The 21,328-nt window shown below is 45.0% G+C and overlaps 3 non-coding genes across 3 annotated transcripts; all 3 read right to left on the bottom strand.

The window, feature by feature from the left end:
- Positions 1–28: 28 nt before the first annotated feature.
- Positions 29–100, bottom strand: TRNAE-UUC (transfer RNA glutamic acid (anticodon UUC)). The gene has a single exon. It is a non-coding gene; the product is annotated as a tRNA-Glu (tRNA).
- A 70-nt stretch (positions 101–170) lies between these two features.
- Positions 171–242, bottom strand: TRNAQ-CUG (transfer RNA glutamine (anticodon CUG)). The gene has a single exon. It is a non-coding gene; the product is annotated as a tRNA-Gln (tRNA).
- A 6-nt stretch (positions 243–248) lies between these two features.
- TRNAE-UUC (transfer RNA glutamic acid (anticodon UUC)) lies at positions 249–320 on the bottom strand. Its single transcript has one exon. It is a non-coding gene; the product is annotated as a tRNA-Glu (tRNA).
- Between the last annotated feature and the right edge of the window lie 21,008 nt (positions 321–21,328).

Below are 21,328 nucleotides of genomic sequence, written 5' to 3'. Positions count from 1 at the left end.
CTAACCGTTACACCATGAGACCGCACACTTCCGACGCCGGGAATCGAACCCGGGCCTCCTAGATGAAAGCCAGGTATCCTAACCACTAGACCACGCCGGATTCCAGACACAGTCAAGCAGCGGGGCTGTCGCTCACTAAGCACTGTAGGTGAACTGGGCGCAGCAAAAGAAGGTCTCACCGAGATTCGAACTCGGATTGCTGGATTCAGAGTCCAGAGTGCTAACCGTTACACCATGAGACCGCACACTTCCGACGCCGAGAATCGAACCCGGGCCTCCTGGGTGAAAGCCAGGTATCCCAACCACTAGACCACGCCGGATTCCGGACATGGGCAAGCAGCGCGGCTGTCGCTCACTAAGCACTGTAGGTGAACTGGGAGAAGCAAAAGAAAAAAAAAAGAAAGGTCTCACCGAGATTTGAACACGGATTGCTGGTATCAGAGTCCAGAGTGCTAAGCGTCACACCATGAGACCGCGGACTTCCGACGCCGGGAATCGAACCACTAGACCAGGCCGGATTTTTCTTATTTATTCCATGTTTTCAGTACAAACAGAGTACACATTCAAATGCGCACATATGTGAACCACACTTTGGATAACACTGAATATTAAAATCGCTTCAGCTTGATCAAATCATTGAGTATACAGGGTGTCTACCAAGTTGACATTTCCAAATTCCCTGAGTTTTCCAGGTTTTCCCTGAGTGCCGTTGCACACTTCCCTGAGTGATGCAGAACTATGTTTTATGTCAAGACGGGCTGAAACAATATCGCCTGATGATGCCACTCTCTAGTAAGCACATGAAAAAAATTAAAAAGCGACTTAATCCAATTTGAATACTAAGAAGTAGTGTTTATGTTATTCAAAAAGACAAAAGAAGGCAGGGGTTAGTAAAATGCACAGCAAATAAAGTGTCTTACAAAAATATTGCAAATGAAGTCGGACATTCACAAATACGAATAAAAAGGAGATGCACATGGAAGCAAATATATTCGAATATGAGCTATTTCTATCAGCTGATAGCAAGCTCATGTGGTATGAGGCCCGAACTCTGTCACAATTGAGATTCTTTCTCAACCGCTCGTAAGTCAACCTCAACTGTCTTGACATACTCTCAGCCCCCGCACGACGCCTGGGTGTTGTGTTTCACTGCTTTAAAGAGTTTATTTTGGTTTGGATGAGGGACACCTGCATCTCGGCATCAGCCAATATTTTGCTTTTTGAGCTCAAACTTCTTCAAAACGGCGGCAGCAAGCTTCCTTTCCCGTTTATTCCTCAATGCATACATCATTTCTGTTCTTGTCCTCCTTCTGCTATTCGTTCACCCCAGGGACCATTTGAAGCATCTTGGCCAGTTGCACAGTCCACGACCGATTTTTAGAACTCCCCAGGGGTCGGGAAAACGTTCGAAAAATCGGCCAGTTGGAAAAAAATAAATGCGTATCATTTACTGCCCTTAGGGGCTCAAACAGCGACAGGCACGTTCGAAAACGCTCTGAAGGCCTGTCGGTACACATATTAGCCATATCGGCGCTCGTACTGTGACAGGAAATACAGGGCGCACGCGTGTATAATTAAGGAATGCATACTGTGTTCCGTGCCAATAGCCCCTTCCCACGCTTGTTATGCTTCACTGCAATACTTCTGCTTATGCTTCACCATGTAACATTTCTGTGCAGAGGCGAAGCTGACTTTGGGGAACCGGCATTATGCAACGCACCGTGTTTTCTAAGTTCCTAAGCCAATCACGAGGACCACAAATTCAGAGTCCGTGCCATTGCTGACAGCAGCTAATTCTTTCAATAAAAAACTCGGCATCCAACGGCAAGAAGCTTCATAGCGAACGTCCAAGGAGCTAGGCCTAGCGTTGCCGCAGTGGTGGCAACGGGTGCCAGCGGATCTACGTGCGAGAGTGCCGGTTCGAGGTGGCGAAGTAATCAAAACGGCAGCGGTGGTACCTTTGACTATTGCCGTTTCGGACCCGCGGTCACGGCAAAACGTCCGGAAAATCGGACGCCGAAGAGCTCTTGCGTCCGAAATTTCACACGTTCTGATACGTTGACTCTATGGGTTACGTGGCGGTGCCGCGAAGCCGTCCGAATTATCGGGAATCCGGAAAGTCGGTCGTTGACTACACACTGGCAACTCCTCCAGCCGACGACAGCGCGTCAAAGACGATTCATTACGATTCCTGTCTGTTGCTCGAGCCAGCATTACCGCGACTTTCGACCCTTTCAATGAAATTGGCGCTAATTTTCCCTGATAGAGGCCCAAATTCCCTGAGTTTTCCCTGATTTTTCTAGACTACTCAAAATGCCTGAGAATTCCCGGTCTTCCTGGTCGGTAGACACATGGTATAGCCACCCACTCAGGAGGCTCGCTCTGGCCAGGATATATTTACCGTATATACGCGACACTCTCGATGAAGTTGATTGTCGCTAGACGGGTATCGACAGTATCCCGGGCCAAGCACCAGTTCAACTCCAGGTGGGAGGTATCCTCATTCCAGGGACCCTATGGCTTTCACTGCCTCATTGGCCCTGGCAACGAGGCATCATTGTTGCTCCAGGCCCTCGCAGACGAGCTTAGTCTCCCGCGTTTCGATGAGAAATAATATTAATTGGCTCCATCTCTTTGAAAAATATACTAAATTGGTCATGTGTGTATATTTAAATAGAGCGAGTTGCAAAACACCAGCAGAAGAGTCTATCTACAGCGGAATGTGTAGACAGATAGTCAAGGCCCAGGATGAGGTCACGAGCCCCCCCCCCCCATTTATCTAGGACATAAAACAGAAGTATGATGTCCGGCGACACTCACGCGAGCTGGACACATGCGAATAACGGCTGGTGCTCCACCGTCGTCGACTTGGACCACAGGCGACGGGGCAGGAGTGAGGACTTTCTTGAGACGATTCCGAAGCTGAGCATTCATCACAGATACGTGCGCGCCAGTGCCAATCACATCCGGAAGAGGTACACCATCCACGTTCACTTTAATGAAGTTCCGATGTGTGGGCAAGGTCAGGTGAGGATTGTTGCGTCGGGTCGGTTTGGCAGCAATATTGTGTATGTGCATGGTGTTTACAGTGGAACCTTAAAACAATGTTGAAGTGAGAAAATACGTAAGAGGCAGCCACCGTTTGTGCTTCTAATGCGCTTGTCCTCCTATTCGTCGGATTCGCAGAAATGAAGCGAAAGCATAGATTAAAAGCCTGCGCCTCTGCACCAACAATGATGCGAGCTACTAGCCACAATAAAATTTTAATTGAAAAGGTCGAGGCAACAGAAAAGAAACCTCAAGTGATGTGGGTGACGAAACTGTGGCAATGACGTTTTTGGTGTGCGTACGGGGGAGGGGGGGGGGGGTATGATTCGGCATCGCCGTTAGGGGGGGGGGAGCCCCCCCTCCCCGATGTCAGCGCCTATGAACCGTCTCGGTAGATGACTTCTGACGGCAGTGCTGACTGACCAGGTGGAACGCAACACTGCAATAATACAGAGAGATTGAAACTGAAATGGACAGAATCATGGGAGTGACGTTTATCGCCAACCAGTTTTGGTTCTTTCTCTTCCTAGCATCTACTTCTTTTTTAACATTGTCCGAAGGTTTTAGGCTTCAAAGTATAAACGTAGCTTTGTGCCTATAAACTAGTGCAGCAACATCAAACTGGTTTTGCGGAAAAACCGGTTATCCGGTTATTCGATTCGCCGATTATTCGAATTTGAAAACCGTATAACCGGAGTGACCGGTTATTCGGTTGGTTATCCGGTTATTAGCAACCGGATATTCGGATAGCCGGATATTCGAATACCCTGGTATTTGTGCATCTGTACGTCTGCACAAAGTACCTTTTTCTCTCTTCTGTTAGTCTTTTGGGGTTATTTTTGCAGCCGCTCGCGCGAGCCCGATTTCCTGTCTCGTTCCTTAACTTTCGTTCTTTAAATTTATCTTTCCGAATTGCTGTGCTCTCTAAAATAGTACCACAGGTTGTCCCCCTCAACTTGTTCCAAGCGCCAGCTATATTATTCCAAGCTTAAGTCAATTTAATCACAGCGCCATATAATATATTCTACGCGCCATGTATTTTAATCCTAACGCCAGTGAACTAATTCAAAGATGCTTTTGCGGAAGTGTTGTATCAGTTCAAAATAATAGCGAAATCTTGTAATTTTCCGCCGAACAAGCAAAACTGAAAGGCTTTCTAGTAGAGCATTCTCGTCGGACTAATGAAATGCCTATCGCGCGCGATAAATCATCGAAATGTCGCAGTGATATGAACATTAAATTACTGCCGTTAACAGGCTCATGCAAAACGTAGCTGTTTGATGGCTTTGCTGACATGCATTGAAACAAGGGGCATCCAGTAACAAACTGGTGATTCCTGAGTTGATAAAAACAGCTGAAAAGAGCGTCACATGAGCTCTCATCATTTTGTTTTGTTTTTTACAAGGCTCGTTGACATGGATATCAAATTGAACGAGCTTCTACGAATTTTGCGATTATAACCAAGTAACGCATCTGAGATGACATGGAAGAGGATGTTATAGGATCTCACGTAATATTCGCCGGCATATTCCTGATTGTCATCCATATTGACATGAACATCAAACGAGCGGGTTTCGAAGCAGCTCTGTGATAGTACCCGCGAAGGGTTCGCTAGACCACGTGGTGAAGGATGTCACGTGACCTTGCGTAACTTTGGGATGCCCACATGCTATTCACAAACACAGTGAGATGAGTGTCAAATGAACGGCAACCGCGAACGCTATGCGATGCTACGCACGCAGTGAACGTCAAATCACGTGATAGACGCTGTCCCGTGACTTCACGTATATTCGCTGGCCCTTGCGTGATTCCCAATCACACTGATGTGGATTTAAACGATCGGGCTTCGAACAAGGTTTGCGATGGCACGCTCCTCGAGTACGTAATACCTTGTGAAAAATAGTCACGTGACATCACGTGACCTTAGCCAGACTATGGGCAATTACCAACCACGCCGACATGGTTATCAAATGAATGGGAATCGCGAAAGCTATGCGGGGATACCCACGTAGCGAAATTCAAATCACGTGGTAAAGGGTGTCACGTGATCTCACGTACCTTTCGCAAGCCCGTGCATGGTCCCCAACCATACTGACATGGATATTAAACGATCGGTCTTTGAACAAGTTCTGCGATGGTACGCATTTCGGGCACTTCAGACCACGTGAATGAGTCACGTAACATCACGTAACTTTAGCCAGCCCATGACCAATTGCCAACCATATCGATATCGAACGAACGGGGAAATCAAAAGCTATGCGCTGGTGTACACGTAGCTAACGTCAAATCACGTGGTAAAGGGTGTCACGTGACGTCACCTACGTTTCGCTAGCCCATACATGAATCCCAACCATACTGAGATGGATATCAAACGATCGGTCTTTGAACAAAGTCTGCGATGGTACGCACTTCGCGTACTTCAGACCACGTGGAAAAGAGTCACGTGACATCACATAACTTTAGCCAGCCCATGAGCAATTGCCAACCATACCGACATCGATATAGAACGAACGGGGAAATCAAAAGCTATGCGCTGGTGTACACGTAGCTAACGTCAAATCACGTGGTAAAGGGTGTCACGTGACATCACCTACCTTTCGCTAGCCCATGCATGATTCCCAAGCATACTGAGATGGATATCAAACGATCGGTCTTTGAACTGCGATGGTATGTATTTCGCACACTTCAGACCACGTGGACGAGAGTCACGTGACATCATGTAAGTTTAGCCAGAACATGGGTAATTACCAACCATGCCGACATGGATATCAAACGTGCGGAATTCGCAAAAACTATGCGACGGTACTCAAGAGCCGAACGTCAAATCACGTGGGAAAGGACCTCACGTGATCTCGCGTATCCTTCGCCAGCCCATGCGCGCTTCCCAACAATACTAACATAGATATCAAACGATCGGGCTTCGAACAAGGTCTGCGATTGTGGGCATTTCGCGCACTGCAGACCACGTGGAGGAGAGTTACCGGACATCACGTAACATTACCGAGACCATGAGTAATTGCCAACCATGCCGACATGGATATCGAACGAACGGGAATCACAAAAGCTACGTGGTGGTACCTAATTGCTTGCAAACACCCGTTAAACCGGCTATCCGGTTTGACGGATATCGGGAAGCGAATCCGGTATCGAAAACCGGTTATCCGGTAATCCGGATTTCAAGACGCCGATAATCAGGACAACGGGTTTCAGATGGAAGCAATCAATTTAAGTTGCAACTCTTTTCAAACAACAAAAGAACGAAAAAGATTGCTATTGGAACTCGAGAGTGGCGCGAAGCTGCTATATTTTCTTGTCTGTCCGTCGTCTGCTCCCATGGGACGTAAAAGAGAGGCTTCTGAATCTGGCTTCTTGTTAACGAATCTCTTTAGCAAGTGGTGCACTAAATTCGCTTGAACCATGTATAACAGCTTGGAAAAAAGGAGGAAGAGCGCTGGAGAAATAGCACTGTGTCTTTATGGTGACAAAGGAGTAAATGTGCCGACCGAGCGTAATGCACAGCTTCTCCGCATCATTACGAAAAAATGGCACTGCAGTCAGTGGAATGGCTCTCCTGCACGCGTCATCGTCCGTACGTATGGAAGAGTATCTGTACGCAGGAAATTCAAATGCCTGTTTGAAGATATCGCTGATATGCTTAAAATACCATTATGTCAAGCGCAAGCAAAGCTTTATGGGTACTTGTGATATTTTCAGAAAACACGACGAGCCGAAACATTTTTTTCAGCTTCTATGCAGAAACCTTACAGCTTTAGAGGCTTTGAACGAGTGCGGAGTTATTTTTGAGTTTTAGACTGTGAACTACTGCGATGTTTTTCGTAAATATCCGGCAGCCAAGTTTCGTTATATCAAATAAATAAGGTTCAACGTCCAGAATCACATGAGACAGCCATGAGAGACACCGTCGCGGGGCATTGCGGAGAACCCTGATTGTCGTTAGGATCGGCGTCAACCTAAGTACTCGAGCGTTTTGTATTCCGACCCGTTCAAGACGCGACCGCTATGGCAGATAAATGAATCCACGACCTCATCGCCAGCAACACAGCCGTAACCACTGAACCATCACGGCGGGTAAGAACTCCGCTTGGAGCAAGGATATTCCACTTGGTGCTGAATTTACAACTGCCGTTGTTATTAAGCATTGCTGTCGTCCCCCTTTTTTTAAGCGTAGTAATGTATCCTTATATTTGTTTACGACGTAGCTCACAATATTTCAGGAACACGCGAACTTACATTTCCTCCCGAGTTATGGGGTGCAGCCGTCAGTTCCTTGCACAGAAATTCACACGCTTCCAATTGAGCTATAGTTATTGAGCGTGATGTAAAACAACCACTTCGTTAAAATAGAAAGTGCAGCAGCCGTGGAACTTTCCACTTCCAGATCCAGTCACCAAGCATGATGCAATATGTACGCGACGAGTAGCCCCGCAAGCGGCGGCACAGAAATATTGACGTCGCCATCTGCAACGGGTTCATTCGCAGCTTGGTGCTCTGATCTCTCCGACGGTTTGTGATTATAATGACGTGATGTAATCACAGTCCCAAATGATGTTCGCCCTTAAATACTAGGGCATCATATTATAGATAGGTAGCGGAAGCATCATATTATTGCATCTTTGATAAATTTATCATAGTCGACAACATGGGTAAAATAGCGCTCGAAGAACTGTTCCTAAAAGTTTCCTTCACCCACAAGCAGTGTCCGCTGCTGCGTTAGGCCGCCCCCATGATTTATAGTTCAGAGCGAAGAAATAAATTTGTATGTTGATCTTTGCTGAAGCAGAAATACCGCCACTCTTAGGTGCGGGCTCCGCTTATTCGCCATCGGATATGAGCTTCCGCTAAAAATGCCGCTCGCCTCTTGGTCGTATAAGCTTCAACATATTTTAGCAACTTGCAAACACGCAATAACAGAGACCCGTATCTCCTCATTGAACAAACTGAAGGCTACAGATGAGGTTTTCACTCTGTGTGCTTCATTTATTGCGCGCCTTCTGCGAGAAGTACCAGACGACATGCGCCACTGAGAACCGTTACTGAGCGAAGCGCCACTTTTGGTTCATGGTGCGGAGAAGTGGCTTGGTTCATGGTGCGGAGAAGTGGCGAACTATGCACCAGACGGACCGGTCCGGACACCCACACCTACTCTTCTAGCCACCTAGTGGTGTGCTGGATCGCTTCATCACTAGTGATGGGCAGGTTGCGGAGTTGGGTATGGCAACATGCCGAAAGATCTTCGGACGGCACCACGGCAAAGTGTGGCGTTTGTAATGAGCAGTTTCGCGTTAATATGTCAACCTCATCTCTCGCTATGCACCTTCGGAATGAACATGGACTTCCAAAAAAGCCAGCAAACCGCAACTCGTAATTAGAACGTTCTATTCGAATACCTGTTGAAATGGGTCATTTCGATGGATTACTTGCTTTTCGCAGCAGGCCTTGGGGAGATATAAATGTTCCCTTACGCATTCACGTAATTTAATCCATGGCCATTAAAATTATTGTTAAAGAAGTTTGTCGTACTTGCGAAGACTGAGTCTACCCAGCTCATCAGATATACCAGAAATTATGTTTTGCGCGCCTGACTCTCTTGAACATATCATGGCCATTACTCGACACGAACGTCACCATTACCCCTTCATAGAATGCAAAGTTTAGGTACTCGAGTTTTTGTACCAAACGTGATCTCCGTGCTTTTTTTTATCTAAAGCATTCGTCACTCTAAAAAAAATAACAGCACGAAAACATTTCGAAACGGCGTTGTTCTCTAGATGATATATCTTTAGGAGGACGTACTTCAGAGCAGTTTTCTTGCCAAGAATTTGTTTCTGAATGAGGAATGCTTCACATGCCTGCCCTAACTGATAGCTTTTTTGGCGAAATAGATTCTATAGCTTCCATGAGAAACATATTTTTTCGCGCTTGCTATTGGGCTCAGGACGCACAGTTATGCTATGAAAATTAAATTTCGCCTCAAGTATTCCCCCAAATGCCCCCAAATTGCCTCCTTTTGATGGTCGCCTTAGAAACTCAGTTTGTTGATGATACTTACACATGATTACCGAACTTTAATTTGAGTTAGATTTAGTAGACCTGTTATTTAGTGAAAAATTACTCAATAAAATTCTTTGGACTCTTTTAATTATATTACTGTCCTAATCAGTGGCGTGGAGAGGATTTCGCCGATTTATATTTACTTTTTTCAGGCTGCCACCAACTTTGGGTGTCAGCGATATTGACGAAGTTTCTGGTGATGATCCGGCTGATGGTAATGAACCTATCGGTTCTGCTACTGATCCTGGGCCGTCTGCGGCGCCTAAGCCTCAAAAACGGCGGAAGATGTGCACTGACAGACAGGAGGAGATTGACCAGGCGCTAGCAAAAATGGTCGCTGTTAACCAGTTGCCTTTGGCATTCACAGCCAGTGCCGGATTTAGGCATTTTATGGGAGTAGTGGAGCGAAGTTATAGGCCACCTTCATTTGCTAAGCTGAAAAATCGAATAAAACTTCTGCATAATCAGTTGAGAGACAAGATAATGTCTCAAATCGACGCAGCCACAACTGTTGCCCTCACCACAGACTGTTGGACGTCGAGGGTGCAGGATTCATATATTACAGTGACTGCGCACACTCTGAACAGCGAGTGGAAGTCGCAAGCATTCACTTTAGCAACGGAGGAGATGCAAGAACGACACACAGGAGAAAACATCATGGAGCGAATGCAAGAAGTAATTTCGGCATGGAAGTTGGACAGCAAAGTAACGGCTGTTGTCACTGATAATTGATCGAATGGCATTATTGCTGTGAATGCGCTGCAAGGTATATTAGAGCCAAATGACGTTACCTGTGCAGCGCACAGTCTCCACCTGAGTATCAAAAAAGCTCTGTCTAACACGGAGATGAAGTAATTTCGGCATGGAAGTTGGACAGCAAAGTAACGGCTGTTGTCACTGATAATTGATCGAATGGCATTATTGCTGTGAATGCGCTGCAAGGTATATTAGAGCCAAATGACGTTACCTGTGCAGCGCACAGTCTCCACCTGAGTATCAAAAAAGCTCTGTCTAACACGGAGATCGATGGCCTCAGCCAGAAGAGCGGAAGATTGGTTGCTCACTTTAGGCATTCGACCGTCGCCAGCGACGAGTTGAGTAGGCGGCAGGAGCTACTCGGCTTACCCACAGAGCGCCTCATGCAAAGCTGTCCGACAAGATGGAGCTCGACTTACCAGATGCTTACAAAGCTTATCAACCATCGGTCTGCTATACAAAGTGTTCTTGCTGACCGAACAATTGTCACAGCAAAAAAAAGCGCAGAATCTAGAGATCAGTCAGCAAGAATGGAATGTAATCAGTGAACTTTGTGAGGTCCTTGAGCCTCTGCATCTTGCAACCACCATTCTCTGCAGCGAGACGGTGTCCCCTGTCTCCATGGTTCGGCCAGTGGCGAAAGCAGTAGTGAAGAAACTAGAGCTTCAGAGCACGGGTGACTTGCAAGTCGAGAATTTCAAAGAAGTAGTTCGGATGGAGATATCTCGGCGATTTTCCTTGGACTGGGACCCCCAGCAGGGGTCGGTGTCTGCACGCCAGAGAGCTTCTTTTCTCGATCCAAGGTACAAATGCCTCCAGTATGAGGAGCCAGATGCCAGAGAGGAAATCCGTAGCAATGTTAGAGAAATGTTAAATCTTTTGTCGCCTTCGGCTGATGAAAGCGGCTTAGGTACTACCCAGACCGAAGCAACTGCACTTGACATACTGTTTAATGAACAGCCGCGCGTCAGTGACCAGTCCGCTCAATTTGACGCATACCTCTCCGAGCCCCAGCTGGGGCACAACATGGACGCACTTAAATGGTGGAAGGACAATGAACCCAAATTTCCCCTAGTGGCGGAACTTGCCAAAAAAATGTATGTGCATCCCAGTCTCATCCGCAAGTTCAGAGCGCGTATTTTCAACTGCCGGAAATATAATCACTGCAAAGAGAAGCTGCCTTCTACCGGAAAATGTGAGCTCCCTTGTGTTCTTGTACCAAAATAGGGCGTACATGGATATTTAAAAATGACAGAAGTCGAATAAATAAATCTTCTGTATTACCCACGATGTCTTATGTTTGCCAGTACAATTCACCCTTTAAATATTCGTCTATGGAAAAAACGAAGTCAGAGAACCGAACCAGGCGCCTTGCATCTTTCTTCTAGCTAAGTTTTCTGTGCACTCCACGATCTTTTCGAGTGAACGTAACATTCATGCTTCACATTATTCTTGAAGGAGGTATTCAAATGCACATCTTATGTTTCTTTGATGCTTCAAAGAGAATTTTCTACACCTTAAGCGATTTCGTTCACAACCAAATTTTTTGAAAAAAGAGAAGCAGTCATCATTCCTTCCTAATGTCTGACGTTGTAATTTCTTGGGTCAATGTCGGGAACAAAATATCCGCTTATATAGCAAGGTAAAAACAGTACTGAGTAGGCATATCCTTCAGAAAGTAGGCACAGTTAAATGCAAATTTTCTTTACGTAATAAGCGCACTCCCAAGTAATCTTGTGTGTGAAGGTCCGTTTCCCAAATTTACATATATCCTTTTTGTTTATTTTGACATTCTGAGGCCGTATTCCTTAACGGTTCGCTTTGGAACGGCTTCGCTGTGGCGGTTACGTGTGGGTTACGTCTCCTGTAGGAAGAGTGGAACGTCATGGTGCGAGGGAGACCAATGAACTAGCGGCCTTTTGCCACAAGGTCGCGTCATCATTTTTGTTTGTACTTTGGGGAAGATATAGCAATTGAAGGATGTAGCTAGTTCGATAAAAAGAATATTGGCTTCTGCACAACGTTCGCACAGTTATTTCCAGTGAGCTTTCGATGGGGCCAGCCGGTGGCTCAATTTTATCTGCGTTATTTTATCTTTATTTATAGGTGGTGCGCCATACGTTAAGCAATCAAAGCGTTTGTCTGAGTGTAGGGCGCAGCTGTAATAGGATTTAGTTTCGCCAGAGTTGAACTTCATAGGGCGCACGATTGCGAAGAGAGCTCCGTCCACACATCCCACAAATGCGATTTTTGCCGCGGTCAAGGAAGCGTCCTTGACTGCAGGTTTCCCCTGCGCAGTGCAGGGAAATTTCACACCCCTTTTTGTTTGCAATGAACTGTAATGGCCCTAGCAACGACGGTAATGACACCACGTGACGTTTCAGTGGCTGCCAAGTCACTGCGGCGTCACTGGAAACGAAGACGCCGATAATGCCGCTCGCGCAGCTCTTGAAGACGCTCAAGTAGAGGCCATACTGCTTTCACGATCCGACACAGCTAGCAGACTTCGAGTGCTTGCACAGGAGATCACGCTGTCTCTTGGTGCACACCAAACAGCCAGATCAACCGGAGCAACCGTCAATACCACCTGCCCTCTTTGATGCATCTCTATATGCCAGCTGGACTCCATCGAAGAGAGGCGACTCTGCTTTATTGCTTATGGCTAGGGGTGGCTTTCACGAAATCTTACTCATTTCGCATTGGAATGGCCGACAACACTCTCTGCAATGCCTGTCTTTGTTAGGAGACGCTGGAACACATTCTGTGCGACTGACCTGAATATGATGTTCAGCGACAGTCCCTGGCATCCGTTCTAGCGCACCTTGACACTAGACCATTGTCCCTCGACACGATTTTCACATGTCGCCGACAGAAGACATCGCAGGTGAAGGCGACGAAGGGACTACTTCGGTTTTTTAAAGAGACGGGATTGGCCAAGCGGCTGTGACAGTGATATCACGTACCATGCCAGATTGATGGACTCTAACGGATGATGTGTGTGTGCTGTGCTATGTGCTCTCTCTCTCTCTCTCTCTTGCTCTCCCTTCCCCATCTTTCATCGCCCCCATCCCTCTCCCATGTGTAGGGTAGCAAACCGGTTAAGCTAAACTGGTTAACCTCCCGGCCTTTCCTTCTCGACTTTTTCCTTCCTTCCTTCCGTAGGATGACGGTTGCAACAACCCAATAGCTTCAAAATTCCATGGCACACTGCTGAAATATACCGTGGCTAAAAAATAAGAAAAAGAAAAACGCCGCGCACACAGCATTTCCGTCGCAGTGTCAACGCTACTACATTATGTGGTCCGAGATATTGCTGCTCGTCGCAAATCTAGGGCACCGTGCTTTTGGAGAGCCTAAGATGCCTCCAGAACTCTCATTCGCTCATGACAGACGCGTCGCGCCGTTGCCTCTCGTCACGTCGTTTCTTTCGCCAACGTTCGCTAGCAACACAACCAAGGTAGATGTCGTCATCGCCTCTCTCGCCACGCCGGCCAGCGCAAGACTAGCAGACGGCCACAGTTGCCTTAGCAACTCTCGATATCATGATCGTGACCGCACGCCACGATCGAGCGAACGACTTCAGCGCAATTACGCTCGTAGCAGACGACAGGTTCGCATTCCAAATGATTGACAACCAGTGTGACGTAACAAAATTTGTAGTCTCGCCCGCCAGGGACGACGACAGAGAAGTGCCGACAAATGGCGTTGGTGAGAGCGAACCGGTTTCAAAGCGAACCGTTAGAGAATACGTCCCCTGAACAGCCGGAAAAATCGTAGTAGTTAGCCTTTCACTGGGAATTACCATTGGTGGTTTTGTATATGTAAGTGTATTATTTCTCAAATAAAACCAATGCCACCAGACGGACAAAACTACAAAGCTTAAAAGAATGCAGGAACTCCACTGAAGTTGTATGTGTATGCGCAAGCATACCCCCATATTTCTAATTATTCGCATCGCCAAGTACAAGTTGGCCCTCATCCAAACTTCAATTGGGCCACCTCCTTTTTTAAATTGCACCAAGCCTAACTTTACCGTAGCCTTCCCCAAAATATCACTTGGCCCAGCCCCAAATTTCAGTTGGTCCGCGTTCAAGTTTGATTTTGCCGCGCCCTCAACCTTAAGTTGCCCATCTCAAATTTGAATTTGTCCAACCTCGAAATTTCGCGTTGACCCACCCACGAATCCCATTTGGCCAACCCCTGCTATAAGCTTCCCCATGCATTTTCTAAGGATCACTATGTATCTAAAATTGTTCCTTCGCGCTTTTAAATCTGCATATAATCTACATTTACACTATTCTGACGATTCAGTGTCTTTGCAAATTACTCATTTTTGTGCAGATACATGGCATTAGGCTTTTCGCGCGACGGGACTGGGGTAGTAGCCAAAGAATGCTTACGAAATAATAAGTATATAACCTGAGGTCTGTAAGCCTTTGAGCGCGCTCGCATTGTGTTAACGTCCCTGATCAGATATATGGTCACATTACATGAGTATAGTTATAGCACACTGATGTGATTACTTTCACGTGCATTGCTGAAATGACCCATTACAACGTGTCACTGCTGCCACAAGTATTATCAGATCTGCACGGCATCGCAAGAGCAGGTCAACGATAAATTGAAGGGAAGCTTTTAGGCTCAATGGTTACCCAGAAACGTCGTAAATATGGTGCGAGATTTTTATTTTGGAGATGCTGTTTTTATATCCTACGACCTTGTCAGGCACGAATGTTCGGATATTTAGCTCATATAACTAATGGCCGCCTAACGACGAAGAAGTCCTCTCTGAAAAAATAATCTGGCGAGCATTCCGATCGGGTCTGTCGTTAATAATTCATTACTTCTGACAAAACATGAACGAATAAAACAAGACATGCACTGTATTGTGTCCTTTGTTCGTGTTTAGGTTAGTTTGCGCAATCAAAAGTTATGGAAAAATAATGCAGTTGTCCTTTTTTCAATACCAAGGGAAACATAATGCACAAAAGGAAGCGCAAGGAAAGCCACAGGCCATTTTTGAGCCGTCTGATAAACAACGCAATCTTATAGAAGCTGAAAGAATCAGCTGTGCATGGTGGCACGACGATACATGCAATAGAACTGAGAATTTGAATGAAAACGTATTAGCGACTCCAAATATTCATGTCCGAATATTATAATATCGGGCTAGTCAATTAATCAAACCGGTTGTCCTGATTATCGGTGTCTTGAAATCCGGATAACCGGATAACCGGTTTTCGAGACCGGATTCACTTCCCGATATCCGTCAAATCGGATAGCCGGTTTAACGGATATTTGCAAGCAATTAGGTACCATCGCATAGCGTTTGCGAATCCCGCCCGTTTGATATCCATGTCGGCATGGTTGGCAATTACCGATATTCTGGCTAAACTTACATGACGTCACGTGACTCTCCTCCACGTGGTCTAAAGTGCGCGAAATACGTACCATCGCAGACCTTGTTCAAAGACCGATCGTTTGATATCCATGTCAGTATTGTTGGGAATCATGCACGGGCTAGCGAAAAAACGTGATGTCACGTGACACCCTTTACCACGTGATTTGGCGTTAGCTACTAGTAAACCATCGCATAGCTTTTGATTTCCCCGTTCGGTCGATATCCATGTCGGCATAGCTGGCAATTACCCATGGTCTGGCTAAAGTTACGTGATGTCACGTGACTCTTTTCGCCGTGGTCTGAAGTGCCCGAAATGCGTACCATCGCAGAACTTGTTCAAAGACCGCTCGTTTGATATCCATGTCAGTTTGGTTGGGAACCATGCACGGGCTTGCGAAAGATACGTGATGTCACGTGACACCCTTCACCACGTGATTTGACGTTAGCTACTTGTACACCATCGCATAGCTTTTGATTTCCCCGTTCGTTCGATATCCATGTCGGCATGGTTGGCAATTACCCATGGTCTGGCAAAAGTTACGTGATGTCATGTTACTCTTTTCCACGTGGTCTGAAGTCCGTGAAGTGCGTACCATTGCATACCTTGTTCAAAGCCCGATGGTTTCACATCCATGTCAGCATGGCTGGGAACCACGCATTGTCCGGCGAAAGATAGGTGAGGTCACGTGACACCCTTTACCACGTGATTTGACGTTAACTACGTGTACACCATCGCAGAACTTTTGATTTCCCCGTTAGTTCGATATCCATGTCGGCGTGGTTGGTAATTACCCATGGTCTGGCTAAAGTTACGTGATGTCACGTGACTCTTTTCCACGTGGTCTGAAGTGCCCGAAATGCGTATCATCGCAGAATTAGTTCAAGGACCGCTCGTTTGATATCCATGTCAGTTTGGTTGGGAACCATGCACGGGCTTGTGAAAGATACGTGAGGTCACGTGACACCCTTTACCACGTGATTTGAATTTCGCTACGTGGATACCGCCGCATAGCTTTCAGGATTCCCATTCATTTGATATTCATGTCGGCGTGGTTGGTAATTGCCCATAGTCTGGCTAAAGTTACGTGATGTCAGGTGACTCTTTTTCACGTGGTATTGCGTACGCGAAGTGCGTGCGATCGCAGACCTTTTTCGAAGCCCGATCGTTTTATATGTATATCAGTGTGATTGAGAATCACGCAAGGGCCAGCGAATATACGTGAGGTCACGGGGCAGCGTCTCCCACCTGATTTGACGTTGACTGCATGCCGACCATCGCATAACTATTGCGGTTCCCGTTCGTTTGACACTCATCTCACTCTGTTTGTAAATCACATGTGGGCTTGCGAAAGGTACGCAAGGCCACGTGACAACCTTCGCCACGTGGTGTAGCGTACCCTTCGCGGATACTATCACAGAGATCCTTCGAAGCCCGATCGTTTGATATCCATTTCAATATAGTTGAGAATCAGCAATACGCTGGCGAACGTTACGGGAGGTCCCGTAACACCCTCTTCCACGTAATGTCAGATGCGTTACGTGGCTATAATCGCAGAGCTTGTTCGAAGCTCGTTCAATTTGATATCCATGTTAACAGGCCTGGTAAAAAGCAGAACAAAATGATAAGAGGTCACGTGACGATCTTTTCAGCCTGTTTTTATCAGCTTACGAATCACGAGTTTGTTGCTGGATGCCCGCTTGTTTCAATGCATGTCAGCAAATCCATGAAATAGCTAAGTTCTGCATGACCCTGTTAACAGAACCAATGTCCATATCAGTGCAATATTTAGATGATATTTCCACGCGGGAAAGGCATTTCTGCAGTCCCACGAAAATGCTCCGCAAGAAAGCTCTTCAGTTATGTTTGGTCAGCGCATTATAAGTATAATTCTAACATCATAACATTAACATTATAACATTATAATTATAACATTTCTTCATTATTTTGGACATCCTAGAACACCTCCGCAAATGCATCTCCGGATTAAATTATTTGGCTCAGAGATTAAATGTATGTCAGCTGAATTAAATTCACTGGCGCTTGGACGAGAATAGTTGACGCTTGGATTAATTTGAGCGGGAAAATCTAGTAGATTCGAATATCCGAATATCCGGCTAACCGGTTATTTAAACCGGATATTTTCAATATCCGTTTCTTAAAATCTGGATAACCGGATAACCGGTTTTCGAAACCGGATTCATTTGCCTCCGGTTAAACCAGATATCCGGTTTGACGTATATTTGCAAGCACTACTATAAACAGATAGATAAATAAAGGAAGAAAAAAGGAAGGTGGGGAAGGACCGCAGTAGCTATGTAGCGCAGTCTGCTGACACCTGAACAGCGGTCAGCAGCGGAGGAGGGGGGGGGGGGTAAAAGAGCAGGGGGAGAGGTTAGGATTGAGTTAAAACTGAGTATTTACAAGAGAGCGACTAAGTAAGAAGAACAAATAAAAAGACCGTGAGTACAGTGGCTTTGTCGAGACATTTTGTCATCGTCAATGTTAGATGCCGCGGAACAGCCGGGTGTCGAGGTCCGACTGATAGATGAAGTCAGAGTGTGTTTGTAAGCTACCCCGGAACACGTGTACCTGCATAGAAATTACACAAAGAGAAGTTTTATTTGCTTGTATAATTTGTCCATTTTGATGTCACAACACAAGTATGCTTCAGTACAGATCGAATTTTTCTATACAATCAAGTACATATCAAGTTCCTAGAATACAATCAAGTACATATCAAGTTCCTACAATACAAGGATAATTCAAAAAAATATATGTATATACATACAAGGATACTTCTATGAATACATACAATGCAATGAGTACAATGAGTACAATGTCAACGTGGACTATACAATTTTTTCCCAAACAAACTTATATAATCTTATTTAGCAGACCTATACAATTGCTAGGTTTGTCTTGTTCTTCGTGTGTTTATTTTTGTAATGCGTTCTCTTTTGCATGCTTTGGCGTTTTACAAATTGAGCCATTAAGAAGGGCTCAACAGTCAGTATCCTATGATAGGAATTGTCACCTTGTCCTTCCTTATCAGCCAGAATCGTGTGTGCCATTTTTTTAGGAATTCTTTTCTTTAATACAGGATATGCGGCTTTCTGGGGTTTTCGTGTTATTTCTGCTTTTCGCCTTCTTTTCCATAAGCAAAACATAATTATTATTGTCATTAATTTTTCGAAGTTGTTTTTGTTTCTATATGGCTTACCTAATTTTGTTTTGAAATGGATAGAGGCTAATCTCCAAATTATTTTGGCAGGGGGGCAACCTTTGAATACATGTTCTTGAGTTTCCGATGCGGTGCAATACGGGCTTCGGTCCGTTTGCGTGATTCCAAATTTAGCTAGACGTGCTTTTGTTGGTAAGACACCCCACCTTCTTTTCCATTCGAAGTCTTGTATTTCGTATGGGAGATTGGTTGCTTTCCAGAACTTCCATTTTTGGGTATTGGTTTTGTTGATATCTTGGGATTTCAGTTCTCTAATGGCCATTGCGCCATACAAGATTTCTTGTATTGCTTTTTTTGTGTTGATCACCGTTTTGTAGAATTTTGATGGTATTTCCGATTTTGGGCCGTGCCATTTCTTGTCTATGATGTGTTGATCAAGCGTGCTTAACCAGTACGGTAGTACCGACATTCCCCTGTATTGTGGTGCATTAGTCAATGCCACAAGCATTTTCGCAGCTAGAGTTTTTGCTATAAGAGCTACTTTGGATATTCCCAAGCCTCCTCTTGATACTGGCAACCTGATGATATTCTGTGTTACTGCAGCTGGTTTGTCGCTCCATAGATAACGTCCTATGAGGGGTGTTAGTTTATTGGTGACCAGCCTAGGCATGGTCGTAACTCTCGCCACATAAAATGCTGGGGCACACACTTCCGATTTGATTGCTTCTGCTCTTTCAAGCAGACTCGCCGGCCGGCTCAGTGCTTGTTCAACGAAGTGGGCTGCTTTCCTTAGTGGTTCTTCCCAGCTTTTTGTTGCGATATCACCTGCCTCAAACCAAATGCCAAGAACTTTAACAACTTCCACAATGTGTACATTGTGTAATGCAATACTTCCTGGTGGACCGAAACAAAGTGCTTTGCTTTTTTGGTGATGTATTTTTGCACCAGATGCTGTCGCATAATCTTCAAAAATCCGTAGAAAGGCTTGATAGCTATCTTCATTTTTCATAAATAATGAAATGTCGTCTGCAAAGGCTGCGATTTTAATTTCCTGTTTTCCTGGTAGGGGAAAACCCCCAATTATGTCATTGTGCTCGACAGCTCTTAACAAGGGATCTAGGGACACGACGAAGAGTCCTGATGACAGACTGCACCCTTGTCGTACCCCTCTAGTAACTGCAAACATCTCTGTTACGAAGTTATTAATTTGTATTTCAGTTGTCATTCCATGGTATGTTTTAATGATGTCTAGGAATGCTGCTGGAAATTCAAATTTTTCCATAGTATTGTATATGTATTGATGTTTAACTCGGTCGTATGCGTTTTCTTGATCTAATGAGATGAAGATGCCTTTACATTCTTTTTGTTTTGCGTATGCAAAGGTGTCTCTAGTAGTTACCAACGAGGCATAAATTGATCTTCCGGGAACCGCTGTAAAGTTGTCACCACTTTATAATCAGTATTAAATGGCGTTATGGGTCTCCATCCGTTGACATCTAATGGATCACTGTTAGGTTTGGATAACAGTATAATCCGTCCCTTAGTGAAGGACGGTGGTTTTTCCTTGTTTTCAATGAGGTTTTTTAGGGTTTTCACTAGTTTGGATCCAATCACATCAAAAAAGGTTAAGTAGAATCCGGTCAAAATTCCATCTGGTCCAGGTGCCGATTCATGCGTCATTTTCTTGATTATATTTAATACTTCCTGTGTTGTTGTTGGGGCGCATAGTTGTTCGTTGTTTTGTGCACTTATTTGGGGAAGATTTTCTAATAGGCCGATGGTGTTGTATTCCTGGGTTGGATGTTCTTCTTGTAAAATTTTTTTTAAATGCTCTAGAAATTCTTCATTAATGGATTCTTCGTCTGTTGTAATTTCGCCGTTGTTTAATCTTATTTTCTCTATCCTTGTTTGGTTCCTGTCACGGTTTGGATTTCGTGCTCTGTGTCCCAAATCCGTTGGTTCAACGCTGTGATTGTCGACTTGCTTTCTCTCGATTTCTTTGGTTTTCTTCAGACGTTCTTTGTATTTGTATCGCAGGCAGTCCACATATTCTTGCATACAGCATGTGATTTCCCCTCCTCTCTCTATGATTCTTATTCTTCTTAGGATTTCGTTAAGATCTTTGGTGTGTCTTTTTTTTCTATTTTGTCCAGCCTCAATAAATATTTTTTTCCATTCTTCTTTTAAATCATCACAATTTCCGTTGTTGTTCTTTTCCAAGCTTGTTTTCAGTCTCAGTCGTATCCATTCGATTTGTTCTTGATCGCGTAGCAGTATTATGTCCATGCGCCACAATCCTGTGTTGTGCGGTTGCCATTCTATTCCTCTGAGTTTGAATATGACCGGATTGTGGTGGCTAAAAGGTTTACATCCAGCTGGTCCTTGTATCGTTTTAATATCCATGAGGTCCTTTAATAGACAAGGTGATATGTAGACTCTGTCCAATCGGCTTTTGGCATGACCACAAGTTGTACTTTGAAACCTGTCTCCGTAGGACCAAACCCATGCATCTGACATATTATGGTGTTTAAGCAAATTTTGAAGTTCTCTTGCATGATAGGTTGATCGACCACGTCCTGGGCCTCGAATGTCTCTGTTGCTATCGAGGACACAATTAAAATCTCCGACTAATATACACTGATAATTAGTGGGCATGTAATCCCATAGGTTGTGGAAGAATTCATTTGTTAAGCTTCTTGTCACCGGCGTATATACATTGATTATCCGAGTCTTCCTACCTCCTAAAAAAAGGTCGACATATACAATTCGTCCTTTTGTATCGCATGTGCAAAATGCACGACTACGATATCTGTTCGAAATGAAAATAATACCTGTACCACAAGCTCTGCTATTCGCAGTTGTTTGCACC

The sequence above is a fragment of the Dermacentor variabilis genome, chromosome 11 (genome assembly GCF_050947875.1).
Source record: "Dermacentor variabilis isolate Ectoservices chromosome 11, ASM5094787v1, whole genome shotgun sequence".
NCBI lineage: Eukaryota > Metazoa > Arthropoda > Arachnida > Ixodida > Ixodidae > Dermacentor > Dermacentor variabilis.
This window is presented reverse-complemented; position numbering and strand designations above follow the sequence as displayed.